Below are 19,323 nucleotides of genomic sequence, written 5' to 3'. Positions count from 1 at the left end.
CCGGGAGCACCACAGCTGGGCGCCCGCCAATGTCAGCTCAGCCGTGTGGGGTCAGCTCAGCCGTGTGGGATCAGCTCAGCCGTGTGGGGTCAGCTCAGCCGTGTGGGGTCAGCTCAGCCGTGTGGGGTCAGCTCAGCCGTGTGGGTCGTCCGGCTGGGGTCAAAGTGTTCACAGGACTGAAGACAGCTTCAGCATCATGAAAATTGTTGTGGCATGCTTATTTCGTTTTCCAGACATCTGCTTTTCTTTTGAACAGCGCCCCAAAAGTCGTGCTTTCGACAACGTGACGCTGAGCCTGGCAAAAGAGGAACACTCATATTTAACCACACTGAAGACTTCTGATCCCGTACTTATGTCAAAAGGCGCATAGAAGATAAATGTAAAAGACACTTAGAAAATGATAAAGATGCAAAGAAAATATATGTGCTCATCTTCCTCTCCCGTGGTTAGGTATCAGTTCCCACGAAGCACAGTTCAACCCGGATAGTTATTACCAATGTTGGGCATAGTTCAAGTTTATTCCAAGGATTCATTATATTGGTTGGCCCAGGTCCAACTCACGTTGACAGCTGTCAGGAGCAAGTTCACTGTACTCGATTACCGCTGGTACGAGCAGCTCCGCTGACTTATGCATGGGTCACATCTCCCTGAGGCGGTCCGCCTCCCATTCTGCAATTCAAGCATCGACTCGTCAAAGGCCGCGCCGGAATTTAATTTGCTTCCACTACATCATTCTGGTGTGTCTTAACTTGGTCCGGCTTTAGTTCGGGAGACGGTGGAATGCCAGAGATTGGAGCCATGCCATAGTTTCTCTCGTCATGAAAGGAAAAAGAGCGATGTGATTGTTCGCAGACATTCGGACAATTTACGGTCAGAGCCATTGCAGTCGATTCCTCTCGAGATGTGCTGAACGCAGCGCCGGGCTGTTCCACTCACGAGGCGCAGGCTACGAAAACATCCAGGACAAACACATATCTTACGTACGCTTGTAGCCCGATGATTTGGCACCATAAATTACAGTGAGGATATCTGCCGAAATCGCATACAACGACACGGGAACCGTCGACAAAACGCCCCATCCATTAGCTCGGCTAGATTTTTGCTGTCGATATCTAGGCGGCTGGCTATGACAACAGACCTTTTAAATTGTGGGGATGCTGATTAACTTTGGCGCTGAAAATTTCGTATCAAATTAAATCGTCTTTTTAAGCAGTCTTCAAATACCGCTGCTTGGTAAGTGATGCTTAAAACTTTCTCTCTGCTTTACATGAGCTGCAGGTCAAGAGATGGACCAAACAAAGGGCTCGTAAAACCCGAGCTGGTGGCGAAGTATGTGACAGTTTCCCCGGATAAATCGTGTTATTATCATGTTCAGCCACGGGACAGAACATTTCTCTCCCGCATAATGCTTTGAAATGTGGTGTCTTGTTTCACTGAGTTGTCAGATCGACAACAGGATACGGCTTCCTTATTTCAACTCGGACACCGCGCCCATCTGCGCATCAACAATCGCCTCACAAAGGCCGCTCCTATCCACCCGTCCCCCGCCACACGAACCTCGGGGTGCCGCCAGCCGTCACACGAGCCCTCGAGGTTCGGCCGTTCCCCGCCACACGAACCTCGGGGTGCCGCCAGCCGTCACACGAGCCCTCGAGGTTCGGCCGTCCCCCGCCACATGGACCCTCGGGGCGCGGCCAGCCGTCACACGAGCCCTCGAGGTTCGGCCGTTCCCCGCCACACGAACCTCGGGGTGCCGCCAGCCGTCACACCGAGCCCTCGAGGTTCGGCCGTCCCCCGCCACATGGACCCTCGGGGCGCGGCCAGCCGCCATACGAACCCTCGAGGTGCAGTCGTTCCCCAACACACGAACCCTCCGGTTTAGCCAGCCGCCCGCGGAAGCCCAGCAGGGCCTTCCGCTGGCCAGAGCGCTGTTTGGTACTAGCCCACCCACACCTCGGCAGGCCGGGGCTCCCCGATACCAGACCGCGGAGTCCGCTGACTCATCCTCCCCGCGTGTTCGTCCGGCTGGAGGGCCGGCTGCGGACCATTTTACGTGCCGGGCGCTAAGTGGCGCCGCCCGGCCAACCGCCGAGCGCTGAGGTACGACTGGGGCCGATCGCTCCCGGGGGTGGCCGTAAAGCGGGCCCGATTCTGGCTCGCTGACAGCCAGCGCGACATTTGATACCCGGCGCTAGCCCGAAGACAGACGACGGCCGGCCGCCGCCGCCGCCCCCGGCGCTTGCCGGGGAGGGCCGGAACAAAGACGGCGCCGCGGGCCGGGCCTCTCGCGGCGTGCGGCCCGGCCAGTTCGCTCTCGAGCAGCGAGATCAGTCAGCCGGCAACAATGACGTTTGGAGAGGACAACTGCCACAAGTCCGATACGCCCGGCTCGTACAACGGACCGTTGTGCTCCCGTCAACGTCCCTCCAATGCCGGCGGGCAGTTGTAAGAATGACGAGTGTGCAGATGCACCAAACGTCTGCGTAATATGTCTGCTGTTTTCTATAGCGGCAACCATACCGCGAAGATTTGGACGGATGTTATAAGAGTGGCGGAACATTTCGCGCGCATGTTGTCCGCAATGCACAAATTACTTTCCTCCCGCTTCAGAAACAGAGAACTGTTACATCAAATCCCAGTAGCAAGCACGAACGGGCTCCAAATTCCAACAGTTAAACGACAAATACACAGGCACGGGCAGAGAAGAGGGGTGTCGGGACAGTAAGTCGGTTAAGTGCACAGCTGAGTGAGTGGTGACTCTTCTGCACCACCCAGTGAGTACAATTCGCGGCGTGTCGTCGACTCAGCAGAAAGCGAGCTAAACCGACCAGCCGCTTGCCGTTCCATGACTTCTGCGCTGTGATTTACCGGCGAACTTAGCCAGATTTGAGCCCTGATGCAGAGCTTGTAAAAGACCGCGTGAATGTGGCTAGCAGCACTCTACATGCATAAGACGGCGCGGCGGATTAATAAAATATGAGCCGCGGCGCTATTCTGCCGGCATTGGCGGCCGTAGCCGCGCAGCCTCCGTACGTCGTTAAGTTTCAGGACTTATCATTGTTGGTGCTGCCGAGACGAAAGCGATCAGGAGACGGCGGAAGTGGGCTGTTCCCGGCGCGGTCTGCAGCTCCTGTAGCAGCTGAGGGTCGGAGTCCGACCGGCCACGGGAAGAGTCCGGACTCGTAAACCTCCTGACACTGAGACTCAAATGAATCGGCTTATCCCAAAGCTAGATGGGACTCAGACTTCGACACCTGCTTGAGAAATAATGGACTCCCATTACACAGATGACCAGATTGACTTGGACACCTACTTGAGAAGTAGTGGACTCCCAATACGCAAATGATCGGATTGACTTGGACACCTACATGAGAAAAAGTGGACTCCCATTACGCAGATGGTTAGATTCGGGCGGGAACTCCGGGCTGGGAGTCAGACCCATGCCCGTCTACTCAGCTACACGCCATGAATGGCCGTGGTCCACGGGGAGTGAGGAAAGTGAAGAAGGGAAAAGGGGGAAAAGAGGAGAAAAGCCACCACGTGGGTTACAAATCCAGATCTTCTGCCTTTGATTGACACCTGACTGGAGTGTCCACTAAATCACGTTCACTGCAACTGACGGCGTGACGTGGACTGCCATGTTGCAGATACTCCGCACCGGCCGCCGAGAGTCACTTCTGAGTCTCCCCTGCGCTCACCGGTGAGAGAACTGGGGGTCAGCGCTCCGATATCAGCGGTGAGAGGACTGGGGGTCAGCGCTCCATTATCAGTGGTGAGAGGAACAGGGGTCAGCGCTTTGTTATCGGCGGTGAGAGGACTGGAAGTCAGCGCGCCGTTATCAGCGGTGAGATGACTGGGGGTTGGAGCTTTGTTATTAGTGGTGAGAGGACTGGAAGTCAGCGCTCCGATATCAGCAGTGAGAGAACTGGAAATCAGCACTCCGTTATCAGCGGTGAGAGAACTGGGGGTCAGCGCTCCGTTATCAGCGGTGAGAGGACTGGGGGTCAACGCTTCGTTATCTGCGGTGAGAGGACTGGGGGTCAGCGCTCTGTTATAAGCGGTGAGAGGACTGGGGGTCAGTGCTCTGTTATCAACGGTGAGAGCCATTGTAGGCAAATGTCTGATGATCAAATGAGTGCGTCGTGGAAGTGATGCAGCAATGTGTTATACCACAATAAAGTGTTAAAGTACTTTCGTTCGAGCAGCCTCGCAGCCATGGACAGATCAATCACGGATGATGAAGTGACCAGCACATACAGGCCGCACAGTCTGGTTGTCAGTGACAAATGCTGGGTACGATGAAAATAAATGGCTCGCGAAAGCAAGCCACTCACCACAGATATCGGACAATCCCAATGCAGTACACCTTACACCACTTCCGGTAGTAAAGTCGCCCGCCCGCTAAGGCATCGCCCCGCGATATCTTGCGACCCAGAAGGGCCTGCGCCAGGGAGCAGACCTGTCATAACGATCACCGGTCCAGACCAGACCCTCTGGTTTCTCCCCAGACTTCGCCAGGAGACCAGCCGCCGAGCCCGCGTGTTCGTCTGGCACCTCGCCACCCCCGCCCCCTCCCCGCCGGCGGCGGCGGTGACGCCCCAGGCCGCCAAGCCGGGCCGTTTTTAATCTCACACCCGGTCGGAATGCGCCGCCGCGGCTGCGGCCGGCGCTCATGACAAATAACCGGTGTATTATCGCCGGTAATATGGGGGCGTCTTCCGCGGGGCACGCGTCACGCCCACCCGGCCGGAATACTAAGGGGCTCGTCTGCGCGGGCGAGGCTCGCTGGCGTGACCCCGGCCGCCGCGCCGGCCGGGGTTCGGGGGACGTGTCCTGTGGTGCTCGGGGCCTCGCCCATTGAGGGTCCAGGCGTCTGAGAACGTGAGAACGCAAAGGATGGCTTCTCAACCGGCGAGAACTACAGATGTCGATGAGACTGAGCGTGTGATTAGGACTGATACATCCAGCAGGGCATCGACAGCATCGATGGGAGCATTGATGATACCTCTGATCGCTTGGGTAATCACTGTAACCTCTGACAACGCTGGTGACATGGCCTTTAACACCCAACCATTCACGGCTCAGATGCATCACAAAGCATCCAGCGCAAAATGCCCTCAGTAGCCAATACGCTCATGAAACCTCCAAACATCACCACAAAGCATCCAAAACAGCACAGATGGCATAACGCCCGTCAAGGTTTTTGTAATTCCTTAGCACAAGACCATGTACCAGTAATACCGGCACGCCTGCAACAACAAAAAAAAAAAACGCTGGCCTGGGTTGAATGTGCTGTAAACTGATACCATGCTGCCAGCGTAGCGTCCGTATCAATCTTATTAAAAAAGTATTATATGTACATAAATCCAATAAAGTCCCATGCCAACCCGTCTGTTTTTAGACATTAAACGGTCCCGATACTTGGATGACGCAACGTCTTGCATCGCCATTTTGTATCACCACTGAAAAGTTCGGATACTGCTACGAAAGAAGTACTGAAGGAAACGACTTCAACAGAGGGAGGCCGGACACAGCACTAATCTCGGACTCGGCTCGGGCTCTTGCCCTGCCTCTCGGACTCGGCTCGAGCTCTTGCCCTGCTTCTCAGGCTCGGCTCGACCTACTGCCCTACGTATCAGACTCTCAGACCCTCCTAGACTTTCAGACTCTCAGGCTCTCCTCTCAGGCTCGGCTCGATCTGCCGCCCTGCCTATCAGACTCTCAGGCTCTCCTAGACTCTCGGACTCTCAGGCTCTCCTAGACTCTCAGACTCTCAGACTCTCCTCTCAGGCCCGGCTCGACCTGCTGCCCTGCCTATCAGACTCTCAGACTCTCCTATCTGTCTCTCAGGCTCTGCTCGAGCTGCTGCCCTGCCTCTTGGGCTCGGCTCGAGCCGCTGTCCTGCCTCTCAAGCCCGGCTTGAGCTGCTGTCCTGCCTCTCGGGCTCGGCTCGAGCTCCACTCTGATTTTCGGGCTTGGCTCGCGCTCCTGCCCAACCATGGTCAAGACAGGGCAGACAATGGTGTCACAGGTCACAGACACCATGTGTGAGGTTATTCATGGGAAGACGGATGATTGGCGTAATCTGTACGGCAATGGCAATTCACTACCAACAAACCGAATTGTACAAATGCATTCATTTTACAGCATGAAATAAATGTCAGAAAATCACTGCAAGAAAAACATTACTTGAACGATGGTTATGAACAATTTACAGATCAGTGTACGAGATCAGATGGCCTCCGACGAGTGCCCGGGCATCTCGCCCTGTCCAGCGCCTGGACTGATCAAACGATCCCAAGAGCATAGCCAATATTATATCACACCGGGCGCGTGAATATGCGGCGGGAAACGGGATAACTTAGCTTTGAATTTCGATTCAGAAGTCGGGCATGAGAAGGACGCGGAGGTGAAACCAGGTCTGTAAAGATCCAAGAGATTTAAATTTGAGAGATTGAAATGGAATGAACCAGGCTGGTTATAAGTCTCACAAATCGCCCGTGGTTCTTAAATTACGAGAGCTATATGTATGCCGCGTGACGTGACATCCGTGCATCTCACGCGGTTCGAGAACGCCACATGACGTACGTGCTAGCTTCAGATAGCCTCGCTTGCACGCGGTTGCATCTCGTCAGCCTATGTCTTCTAGGTCTTAGGTGTTTATGGGAGGATATTTAAAAGGGAGCACGTCATGGATTCATTTTACAAGACGTCTGGTCAAGTTGCTGTCTAGCGGCTCCAGCAGGAGGACACAGTGTTGTAAGCTGAACGGTCCGAGAGGCGCAACCCTCACCGGTTGGGATCACAGCGAAAACGATAATTGCAGGTGTGGTTCGACATGTCTGGTGTAAGCTAGATGGCGGTGACCGCTGTGAGCCCTCTTATAATCACCCTTTCTGACTCTACTGAAACGCCTCGTTTGCTGATAATGATGCGAGTGATTTCAATAGCAACTGTTAAGAACTCAGCACTTGTCGTATTGAAGGAGATCTAGACGCAAGACAACGGGAAAATGATAAAAAGTACTCAAACATTTGCTCTTCACTGATAACATATATCTAGTCGCGTGCATTACTCGAGTGTCGTTCTGATCAGAGTTCACCCCAAGCACAAACTGCTACGAGGGCACTGATCCCGCGAACTGCTCTGATATTGGTTTGTCCGTGTGGGTTTCTGACGCTTCGACTATGAGTTCATATTGTGCCCATAATAAAATATATCCTAATCGGCGCTGTCCGATAACTTCAAAACATGATATCACACTTCACTAGTTGCTGACATCGGCGCACATGGCAAGAGTCAGCACTTGAAACGATTTCAAAGCATTGTTCGATATGTGCTGAGTCATCATCAAGTAAAGCGAAGAACGCGAGAGGCGACGCCATGGGCCGAAGTAAACATGGCAAACGTTCAAAAAGCAATGCGGTACAGGAAGCGGCATATAACACGCAGTAAAGTCCGGTTCACACAAGCACCGATGCGACGGCCGGCCGGCTCACCTGCGGTCCGGTTAACTTTTGTATTACAGCGTCAGCACCGAAGCATTTCACCGCTACACGAAAGGTGCTGGTGGGTTGCGCAAGCATGAGCAATCTGCAAGGGAGTTAAGCTTACTTCCTCCCGCCTTGACTTTCGGTACGATGGCGGCTATTCCTAGTCGACCAGCCCGATGCTTTTCAGCATCCTGGTGCCCATCACATTTCATTTACTCCACCATGTGCCTCGCGGAAAGCCGCACATGGCTGGATGAAAGCCCATGGCGGGCACCAGAAACGCCCTCGCGCATGGACGGAGCACAATGACCTTTACATCGGCGTCAGCCAGCTTATTTTCAGCGGTTCATATGCGGCTTGGAATCCACTATAGCACTGTTGTTTACCTGGCGTAGAGGGTCGAGATCTAATAAAAGCTAAAATCCTGCATTCTGGCATTTGTCAGGTTGGAGTGTACGGAGGATATGTGCTAACAGGTTCATAGATTGGTGGCACCGAGTGCTCCTAAAAATGTGCCGCATTTGTTTTCTCCATAACTCTTTCCTCTCACAATTAACGAAAGTTATGCATATCAGTCCAGAGCCTCTTGGCCTCTCGCGTCACGTGGTCATTTGCGTCTCACGGTACCCATCCCACGTCTGGCAGCATCAATCGCTCGCTTGACTGCACCCAGCGTCTGCGGGCTTTTTGGGTACATAACTCTCCAGAGGCGACCTCATACAGGGGCACGGGGACTGGCGTACCCTGGGCGATGAGGTCAACTTTCTGAACATTGGCCCTATGGGCGTGGACTGGAACGAATCAACAAAAAATGTCATCAACTTGGGGAGCTTTCGTTGTCCCTGTCCCAGAGATGCAAATCTAGGAGGTGAGCTCGAACAAGTGCGCCGGTGAGTTAGAATCGGAAGCAGCGTATGTCCGATGGAACTGGACAAGTTTGCTCTTCTGGACCATACGAGAGACTGAGTTGTGTTGTACACAAAACCTCTGCATAAGTTGAGCTTCAAAGCAAGTGCAAGTACAAATGATTGCTTGCTTAATTTTTAGGACAGTTTTTACCCGTGGTTCGTTTTGGGCACACCACGTACTTAAAGTATCCGTAGATGTTTATATGAAAGCGCCTTGTGGCCGAGGCTGCATGTGAGTCAGACAAAAAAAGTTGTATTTTCGCCCACTGCTTAAATCAAAATGTTTCACTTTCCGACGGCAAGCTGTGCCGTACGTGAGGACGTCTGCGCTGGCAGCGGGAATGGTCGCGTACCCACACACAGCGACGCATCCAACGGCCGTACCCGCGGAACCGTAGAGAACATTTGGGAGGGAAAACTCTTTGGAACTATTGTTGTAGCTTGAGATAAGCAAGAAAGGCCCTGAAAGGCCTCTTTTCAGAATGTGTGGTCTAGATGTAAAAATTGAGTTAAAAGAGCGGCTGTTCTGACATTTTTTCACACGTTTGCGCATTCAGATGTTCACCATTGGGAATTTAGCACACATTCAACTGCTGACGTCGTATGGCGTCGCCTGCCTCTCACCCTGACAGGGAACGTGAGCACAGTGGAGAGATGGATATTGTACCTTTGGTTTCCTAGATGATCAGCTTAAACATTACAGCACCAGCACACTGCGGATTTAAGTCATAGTCAAACTGTTTCAAATGGTTATTTAGACAACATAGGTTCAGTGGCGTATTCATAAAGTGAAGGGCCAAAATTATAGCAATATGTGAGTGAAGCATGTTGACAATGACCAGTTCGACGTGCACAAGCAATGTCATGTCGGTAATATGCCATGTTGTTTTATGTCATACACGAAATTTTGCGCGCTTGCCGCGCGCTAACCTGGAGTTTCAGCGAAAGGTTTTGAAATGTACCTCCACCCCTACTGTGAGTTCCTGCGTACATCTCCGCACATGGGCGTCCATGGCATTGCTATCATCCTGATGAAGTAAAAAGGGTATTCTACATGCCAGTCATTGTGAATGCCAAAACGATATTGTGCATGACAATCATCTGGTCTTACCCGATTTAAGCACCTCGAAAATCGGGTAGGACCAGATGAAAAACTGACAAGCTTTTAGCCTCTAGCAATGATCATGTCAGAATCAGGTCCAATATTGCACGAAGCATGACTCGTGCAACCATGCACGCACAGTATCTCTTTAGCCTTTAGTACCAGAGATGTGCCGACAATGGTCAGCACCCGCAAAATGATGATCGATGCCGATCATAGCATGAACCAAATGCATAGGTTAAACCCATAAAAGCAACACATTTTCGTGTAGTCAACCTAACTGAAAAATACACATGCAAAACTTCTCCACCGACAAGACGAGACGCAGGTGCTTGGTGTTTAGAAAAGGTGTGAGGTTTATAATTTGGATACATTAATCAGGTTTCGTTCCAGCGCAATCTCAGGAAACCCAGAGTGATTTGATTCAAAGGTCAGAATTTGGAGCATTTGTATACCAGTGCGCAAGGTTACCAACGGCGTGTCCAGTGTTCTCACGGGGCGTCTCTCCCCCCCCCCCGCCCCTCCCGGGTGTTCATAAATAGATAAACAAACGACCATACGCGCGAATGGACACTACTTTAAGCTATATGGCACGGAAGGCGCGCAGTAAAATGCTGAACGTTGAAATCGCAGATCGGTGCGTTCTGTGATATGCAAGAAATGGATATAACAGCCACCAGCGGGTAGGCAAGGTATTTTAATACCGCAGGTAGTTGCACTCAGTGTTGCATTCACCCGGAGCATACGGCAGTAGCTGAAAAAAGTAATTATTTTGTTGCTGAGAACGGCACGGAGATGCGACTGGCGGTTGTAAGATATTGACGTGTAAAAGTGCACGTACGGGACCGGTCGCTCAGGTTGAAAAGTCCCCGGTAACCAAGCAAGACCGGCTCGGCACAAAGCCCCGCCCGTCACGGAATGGTTAAATATTTAGGACACTTCCTTGAATGAGCAATATGATAGGAGGGGGTAATGTTTCGCGCACATTTCCTTATCTAAATGTCACTTTCCAGGTATTTGGATTTGAGGTCAGATGCTAAGTCAAGCACCGTTTTCCAGCAACATCATACCCCACCCGATTGGTATGGCCAACGCACAAATTGCGAGCGAGGACAACTGGGCACGCCACTATCTGGACCTGGCCAGAATCCGACAATCACGGGTAGCGGTGACGGTGGGCCAATGTCGTTTACCTGGAGACAACCGTCCTGTCACAAGTACGTGCCGCTGTGTAAATCAGGTCCGTCCACTCCAGCGCAAACCACGGTTGTGGACGTTATGAAGGTTAAGGTCAAATGCTGACAACGAAGGTGGATATAGCTTCGAAACCAAATAAACAGGGTACGTGGGTGTGTAACCTACAACTTACTTGTGCATTCTTCCACTGATCCAGACGCACGTAAGCAAACACTGGGAAGTGGCTAATCTCAAGATTCTATCAACAGCTCCAATTGTTTGATTTTACCAACGGGCCTGATTGCAAATCGCTGGAATCTAAGCCGAGAAAGATGTGGCATAGTAATTGTGCACACGCTTAAACGAATGAAGTGTTATGAAGTTTTGCCCGGGGGTTTGAGCCCAGGGTTTGACTGTTTTTCAACATCTCTCCTGCTGTCAACTGAAATGCAAATAAATGCTTATTCGTTTACCTCGATGACAGAAATTGTCAGGCCTTCGTCGGCCGGTAATTAAGGCGCTGTATAGTACCTGGGCACAGGTAGAGTTAAGGAGTGAAGTAACGTCTAAACGTGATCGCTGAATCGTCTTGACAGACCAAACCAAGGGTAATTAACAATTCTAAAGGTCTCCAGCGTTATTCACAGATAATGATGCTACTGAATATTTACGTTTTTGAAGCTCACTAGCCCCACACTGGATTAGGTAGTTTTGCCTGTCGTGTCTCAATGGTGATGTATATTGTTGAAACAAATTAATTTCAAGTCGCTTATTTTAAAAATGCCTGCAATTAGCTGTGCCACGAGTTGCGTACCTGGTTTTTAAGTTAATAATTGATGAGATATAAAAATTATGCATCTTAGTCTTCTGCAAATTCATTGACGCCTTAGCCATCTTAGATTAAATGCGATTTGTTTATGGTGCTAGTTCGTCATATACATACCGTAAAAGGACCTCAGACATGCATCTAAGTAGTTGATGATATTATGCATTGCTTAATATGCAGCATACGTAGGCACAAACACACAAATATGTGCATATACGTGTAAATATGCATCTCATGATTCACCGTTTCAATATTTCAGGGTATCATCACCAGCGCAGCACATGAAAGACAAACTCACACATTATTAAGTAATGAGGAAACAAGCCTACATTCAAGAAACATCGTTCTGTCCCACCACAGATATAGTTCATGGAAAGAGATTCGCACAATTCCACACCAAACTTATCTGTGTGCCAACAGGTTAGCTCGATGATAGCATAGTATCACGCCACGAAAGATCTTCAAGGTTCCGCACGAGAGAAAAAGGAAACAATCCTGTGTCTTAACTGTAAGTCTATTTCCTTCACCGTTGGAGCTTTTCAGGTTCAAAAATAGCTTCTCGAACATTCTGCCTCTGCAGTCGCTTGCAAACATTGCTTTACTTTGTGCGGAACACCGTACGTGGGCACAGCCCTGCGTATCCTGCACTCCAGAGCACAGCAACATTTGGGAAACTTTCTTTCCTGCACGATGAGACTGAGTCTTGACACCCTCCCAGACTCACACCCAGGCACTTCGCCCATCCGAGATCATTATCAGGTAGACTTTTATGTTGTTCTCTCTTTAATACGGCGTCTAGAATATTTTTCGTCGCATGTATTTGTACCATCTTCAAGCTGACCTGCTTGCATGCAGATAAGTGTGATTAATTGTGCAACCGTTTTACCATGAATGATACCAATGATAATGATACCAAAGTCGCACAATGGATAAGTATAAAGTGTTCAAAGTTGACGAAAGCTGTCTATCGCTATTTTTAGCGCATCTTTTAGTGTGGAGACGACAAATATTGTTAAACCTATTTGAACGCGTATCAAATGCATTCATAGAGAAAATACTTCTAATTCACAAAGCCTAATATAATACTTCCAATCACATTTACATGCACGGTAGCTACCGCCAACCATTTAATATCCCAAAAGTTGTGCAAGAATTTACTTGCTTGCTTAGAAGTGAAAAGAATACGTTGACAAAATGTTCTTTTCTCAAAATTTGAAGGCGTTTTCAGTCATTGCAGATCGGGGAGATGTCGATCCTGTCCATTAGTTGTGTTAATGTCCTGTCATGTTAGTGTTGCATGTGCTCCAGAGGTGCCCCATCACGTAAGTGCATTATCAGGGGCCGTGAGTGTGTCGTAGTTACGGGAACATGGTCATTTCAGTCTAAAACTGCACAATCACCACTCTTGCACCGCTGCAGCACACAAACCTGATGAGCCTGATGACGACGAAGTAGGCAAACACAGCCTTTTTTAAAGACGGCATGTCCGCCGCCTACAGAAACGATGAAAAGTTATTCGTGACATTGCCTCCAATAGCTGTGTACCAACCAGGCCTAAGCACAGCATGAAAACTACTAATTTTCGATATAAAAAATGCAGCCGGCCTGATCATGACAAACAGTTTAGCACTAGATGCATCCCCTCTAAAGGCTACTAACGCTCTAAAGGCTCGATGCACCCGCTCTGAAGACATCGTCTGCGAGTTCTGATGTCCGCTCAGCGACTGTGCGCGCCGTAACAGCCCATTCCATATCGGCGACACAACACCATTGTCTCGCCGCATTACCACGCCCCTACAAAATGACGCTCCAGAAAAAAAACACACCTGACTAACACACGGCTCGTGACTAACCCGAAACATAATGGTCGATGACACCATTGCCTTAGCCAAATGCACTGGCAAGAGGAAGCTTGTGACTTGAGCCGCTGTATGTTTTAGAGACTGGGTTCCCACCATAAATCCGAAAATGGACATGAGAGGTACCCTGTCCTTACATACGGGGGATCTCTCGCGCTGAGGCAATACAGGATGAAGCTGCGATCCTTGTAATGCAGCATGAAATATGTGGATGGGATCGGTAGCCATCTAGCATGCGGATCATCGCGTATCCTGCATGCATGTGTATCATTGTGCATCCTGCATGCATGTGTATCATTGTGTATCTTGCGTGCATGTTGATCATCGTGTATCCTGCATGCATGTGTATCATCGTGTATCTTACGTGCATGTTAATCATCGTGTATCCTGCATGTATGTGTATCATCGTGTATCCTGCGTGCATGTGTATCATTATGTATCCTGCGTGCATGTGTATCATTATGTATCTTGCGTGCATGTGTGTCATTGTGCATCCTGCATGCATGTGTATCACTGTGTATCCTGCATGCCTTGGTATCATTGTGTATCCCGCATGCATGTGTATCATTGTGTATATTGCATGCATGTGCATGTGTATCATTATGCATCATCCCAGATGTGTATCATTCCTTGAACAAGAAGTACTTGTACACGCCGGATACAGTAATCGTTGTCATAGCTAGCTTAAACGTAGATGAAATACTGTTTTGTTTCTCTAGAGGCGGTTTTATATTAAAGTGCGTTATCTTGCGCGCGTTTTAGAACTTTCGGCAAATCATATGTGACGTCACCATGAAATGATTGAATTCCCTACCGAACCAGACGCTGTCGAACGTATTCTGTTGTGTTTATGTGCCTGTTTGTATATTTAATGACGCTAATGAGTTTGGCGAAACATTACACGATATCAATATGGGCATAATCCTACATCACTTTTCGAATGATGGTAGACCGGTCTTAAGGAGCCTAGAAAACCATGGCAAAAGGCAAATGTGTGCCCAATATACTGTCATCTTAACCGTGATATATATATATATATATATATATATATATATATGCATATGTATAATTTATTTCCTATATTAACTAGCAATGTGTTTCACAGTTTACAATGGCGACATTATCAGACAAAAAGGGCAAGTACGCCACAACGGTTTTGCATACACGACAAAAAACAACTGACAATGGTGGGGGGAGAGGTGTCATGCTTAATTGCATCTGACGATGACCCCCTCCAAAAGAAAAGAAATAAAGGAAAGGATGCAAGTACACGATATGCGTTGCATGTATCCAAGCATACCGGCTTTATTCTCTCCCATCCATATAGTCTTCCTATTTTAGTTCCAGCTGAGCCTTTCGGCTGTGAGATTCTGGCTGCTGTTGGCTTCGATTCCCGGAGGAGCATTCACCTCGTTGGTCCCGCCCAACAAACGCCAATTATGATTAACACTTCCCGCCCGCGTAATTCGTAAGCAGAGGCATATTTAAACGGAATGGGCTGGGCATTAATTTCTGTCAGAATCATTTGTGGAAAATTATTCATGCGTCTTGGTTACCACTCGTAATGATCATACCACATGAAAAAGCGACTCTGGAAAGCACAATCAGGATGTCACATGGCAATAGGTGGAATATGCCAATTGCCTAGATGAGTTATTGTTCGACATTTTTTACCTGATTTCGGCATGCCATAGGCCGCAACAGCTGACATTGGATGCAGCCTGTCAAGGGCTGTGAAATATCGTTGCATAGGCACTCCTGTCGCAACACGCCTAGTTGTTGAAATAGTGTGGCCTGCGGGGTTCTCCTCATGTGGTAAAACTGCGAGAACTGCGCACTACGTAAGTTACCAATTGTCTTCCTTGGCGGTGTTTGCAGTGCAGGCACTGCCAAAACATTTATTTTGGACATAACGTCATTCAGCGCAAGTGTAACGTGTATCGCTTTGATGCCTAATCATCACTCTATTATCAGACAAGGCAGGAAATATCTTACGTTCATGGGAAAAACAGCGCAAGATGCTTTAAAAAGCAGCAATTAGATGCTTAGCTGAGACTGTTTGGCGCCACATGCTGACGACATTTGTGGATCATGAGCTGCATAATACGTATATGATGAAACTGACGGTGCGTTTTTGATCCAGGCATGCGTTGGTCCGCCGACCTGCTCTACACCACTTGGCCATCGTACACCATTCCCGCGAAACGGCATCTACATTTTGTCTTGGGTGGCTTGCGTATTCCCAACGCAGCTGAGCAGTAGACGTAAGCGGGTGACGAATATGTGTATCACATCCACTGATCTGGGTAACGTTTGACCGACAGCACCACCATGCACCAGTTGAACACTCGATTGCGGAGTATGAGATCCTCCTCAGCTTACCACCAAGTGAGTATAAGCAGGGTTAATTGGCTCCAGACGGTGGCAGCTGCTTTACATACCGGTATTTTCCCCGGAGTTCAGGTGCGGAAGAGCAGCAGCCGGAGAGATTATTCGCACGAGTCGGCTGCCACTCTCGGGGCACTAATGCAGAATACGGACTCGGGACGCCCGAGACGTTCGGGTCGGGGAGCGGCGGCGGCACCTAGGGGGAGGCGCCGCGGCACCGGCTGGCCGGCGCGATCCGCCAATAGGGCGCGGCGGAGAGCGGCGGGCACGCGGCGCGGCACACACGCGCGACACCGGCCTCTCTCTCTCTCTCTCTATCTCTCTCTCTCCCTCTCTCTCTCTCTCTCTCTCCCTCTCTCCCTCTCTCTCTCCCCCCCTATCTCTCTCTCTCTTCTTTCCCCCTCCTTCTTCCTCTTTCTCCCTCTCTCTCTCCTCCTCTCCCTCTTTCGCTCACTTTCTCTTGTCCTTGCTCTTCCTTCCCCACTCTCTAGGGAGACCTTAACTCGCTATTACGCGACCAATTTACGCATCTATTTGGTGCGATGTAAGCTGTTATTACTCCTTGTGTTTCCAGTGCGAATTTCAAGCCCAATTAGATGTGCTCTTTTTGGCATATTTCTCCCATTCTCATTTATGAATCTTTTTTCTTCAGGTTTTTTGTCAACTAAGACAGTAACTACTGCACCCGGACATACCGATGATATGTTCGCATCTCAAAGCATTCATAAAATGAAGCTTGATATTGCCGCTGATTCAAAGACAGCTCCCACTAATTTGAACATTACGGACTACAAACCCGCAGCAGAACTGCTATAGATGACATCGTAAATCACGTGGCACATCGGATTATGTGCCTCTACGGACAGCCATAATACGAATGTCCGCATCGTGATTATAAGCACCCACTCCCATTCGCGTTCACAGAAGTGGCGTATTGGCCTGGAGGCTCGGTTGTTCGATATAGTGCTTTGGCCTTGTAATGTGTCTTGAATTAAAGACGCAGAATTGTTGCTGAATTCCTTAGTTCGAAATACTAAGCGCACAATTAAGGCACAGAAAACCGTCATGTATTGATAGTATGATATGGCTAGTAAACTTCCTCTGCGAACTGTACGCAGCCTCAGGCCTACGAGCACAGAACAGACCGCAATCGGACGGCCTGCAGCACCATCAGGAGCAACATCACAACATCAACATCATCATTGCGTCAGGCGGCTTCACTTCTTTTTGTTCACTTTCCAGGAGCTCGTCAGATACCTTGATGAGAAGGTGGCGAGGTCAGGTTGAGCTCCTGATGGACAGCCGCACGTGCTGTTTGCATGCACCAGGAAGCCGACCACCATGCCCTTGCATGTTAGCACCAGCCTTTGTGTGATCTTAATTGAGCTGAATCAATGCGGTTTTTGGCGGTCACAGTTGACACAGGCTATGACATCTAATCAGCTAATATGAGCTCGCTTGTTTCACCAGTGACAGTCAAACGTTGAGATCAACTTCCCTCTTGAACGCTTATTTTCCAACGAAATGTCTCAGATGCGAGGGAATCACCTGGTTTCACGAACTGATCCATATGGTGCTGGCTTCGGACAGTGGCTGTGTTTTAGTAGGATTTGTTCACCGCAGGAGGACAATTTTTTCAAAGACGTGTGTAAACGCATTATAGTCTTTTTGACAGGTGGCTACCGCCACAAAGCAGCCCGGCAAACTTCTGGCTGGAATAAGGAAGGCAGTTGGAAGACACAATTGTTTTCCTCAGATGTGACATCTTTATAGGCCAGAGAGTTGGCAGGAGGTCTGCCGAACCAAACATTGAATGCCTGTATACATTTTCACCGTCATTCACCTACGGGTATAATGCGGATGCATGATGCTGCCTCAGAAGGTCAACGCAAGTTTGGGAGGTGAATTCCCAACGGTGTCCTGATATAACAAACGCCAATTTCACCACCTTTTCCTTCAACGAGTGTCCTAAGACAAACTTTCGTCGGTGAAAATTGCTTAGACTCAAAGTCCGGAGGTGCTCTATTTATTGCTCGACTTTGGACATCTATCTGTGAGGGAGAGGGCTCAGTTGCCCCGCGAAACCTGCCCCCGCCTACGGAGCTGAAGAGACAAGATCCATTATCATTTGTGCATTACAAACCCTAACTTGAAACTGTTTTGGGTAGTCCAATCCCATTTAACGTGCAATGCCGTTTGTAGCAAATGGGACTGGTTTGGTTGCAAGCTAGCCTAATCGCCTCCTACATAATGTTGAGTGACATATGTGAAGCTCTCAATCTAGCGGTCCTGGGTGCGGCCTTCAGAACCGGTGTATTGTTTGACACGACTGACATAAAAGGGTCCGCTGGCAGCCAGCCAAAGAGGGTCAACCTGGTCCGGGCAACTGCTGCGTGGTCCATACACGAAAGGTAAAATATTCTGCGATCCTCTCTGGCAAAAAAGCCTAGGAAAAATCAAATCGAAAACAAAACTTCTCCTCCGAAATTAACCGCACGCATTTAAGGAACGGCTATAACAAAAGTCGTCGCTTTAACTGCCGCCATCATTATAATAGCCCGCGAAATGACCGCTCCAGTCGCACAGCCGCGAAACCTCAACACCATATTATAATTGTCAAATACAGTTGTAATTACGGAAAGTCATGCTAAAGAAATTCTGTTGCATGCGATTTTCATCGCCAAGCATGAATGCGAGCATTTTTATTGTTCATGAATCACACTTACGTGTAGAAACAAGCTGACATAGATGTTACCTTGATTACAGCCGTCACGCCGGAAGCCTGCTGTCTCGCTATTTTCGTAGTCGCTCGACGGGCTCCTTATCGATGGGCTTACCTCGTTAGTAGCTGTTATTTACCACCTGCATGTGAGTTGATACTTCGACATGAAATGCAGCGGCATCGGAAAATCAGGCAAAAACTACCCTGACACAGAATGATCTTTCATAGCATACCCAGCGGCGAGCAGTTCTGGCAAAGCTCAAAGGCCCAGTAACTGGAAACCTTGACATGCCGACAGAGCAACTCACCGCTTTGTCGGAGCTTCTCTTCCTGGACTTGCCCCACCTTCTTCACATCAGTCCAGACCTTGAGGCTCTGCCCTTCCTGACGCGTTCCTTGACCTACAGGCTCAGCCCGTGTGGCTCCAAGGCACTGACCCGAACAAATCCCAAACCAGCGGACAGGGACAAGCACGGCGCCACAGCTCTAAGCCGTCGGGCTTGTGCGTGCTGGACGCACGTGCGGCGGTGTCGCGGCGGCGCCACAGGTGAGGCCGGGACGGCGGCGGCCGCTGGCCCGTCCCCAGACGCTGGCGGCCCGCCAGCGGACCGGCGCCCACCGAAATAGCGGCCCGCCACCGGCGCCCCGAGCCGACCGGACGCAGTGCCCCTGCGACACGGGCCCGGCATTGATTGTCCCTGTCGCGGCGGCCCGACAGGTGCAGTCATGGCAGCGATGGCGGCCGAGATAGTGTCGCCGGGGCGGCGCCGGGCGCTCCGGCTCCGGCACGCCGCGCCCACGGTCCCCGTCCCCGCCCCGAGGAGAGGTCACCCCCCCCCCCCCTCCCCC

General features: G+C 50.0%; 1 pseudogene; it reads right to left on the bottom strand.

Moving 5' to 3' along the window:
• Positions 1 to 19,009, bottom strand: part of LOC119096651 (delta-sarcoglycan-like) — a 37,792-nt pseudogene extending 18,783 nt beyond the window's left edge.
• Positions 19,010 to 19,323: the final 314 nt, after the last annotated feature.

The sequence above is a fragment of the Pollicipes pollicipes genome, unplaced genomic scaffold (genome assembly GCF_011947565.3).
Source record: "Pollicipes pollicipes isolate AB1234 unplaced genomic scaffold, Ppol_2.1 Scaffold_4295;HRSCAF=5057_pilon_pilon_pilon, whole genome shotgun sequence".
NCBI lineage: Eukaryota > Metazoa > Arthropoda > Thecostraca > Pollicipedomorpha > Pollicipedidae > Pollicipes > Pollicipes pollicipes.
The sequence above is the reverse complement of the archived record's forward strand: the minus strand, read 5'-3'. Positions and strand labels throughout refer to the sequence as shown.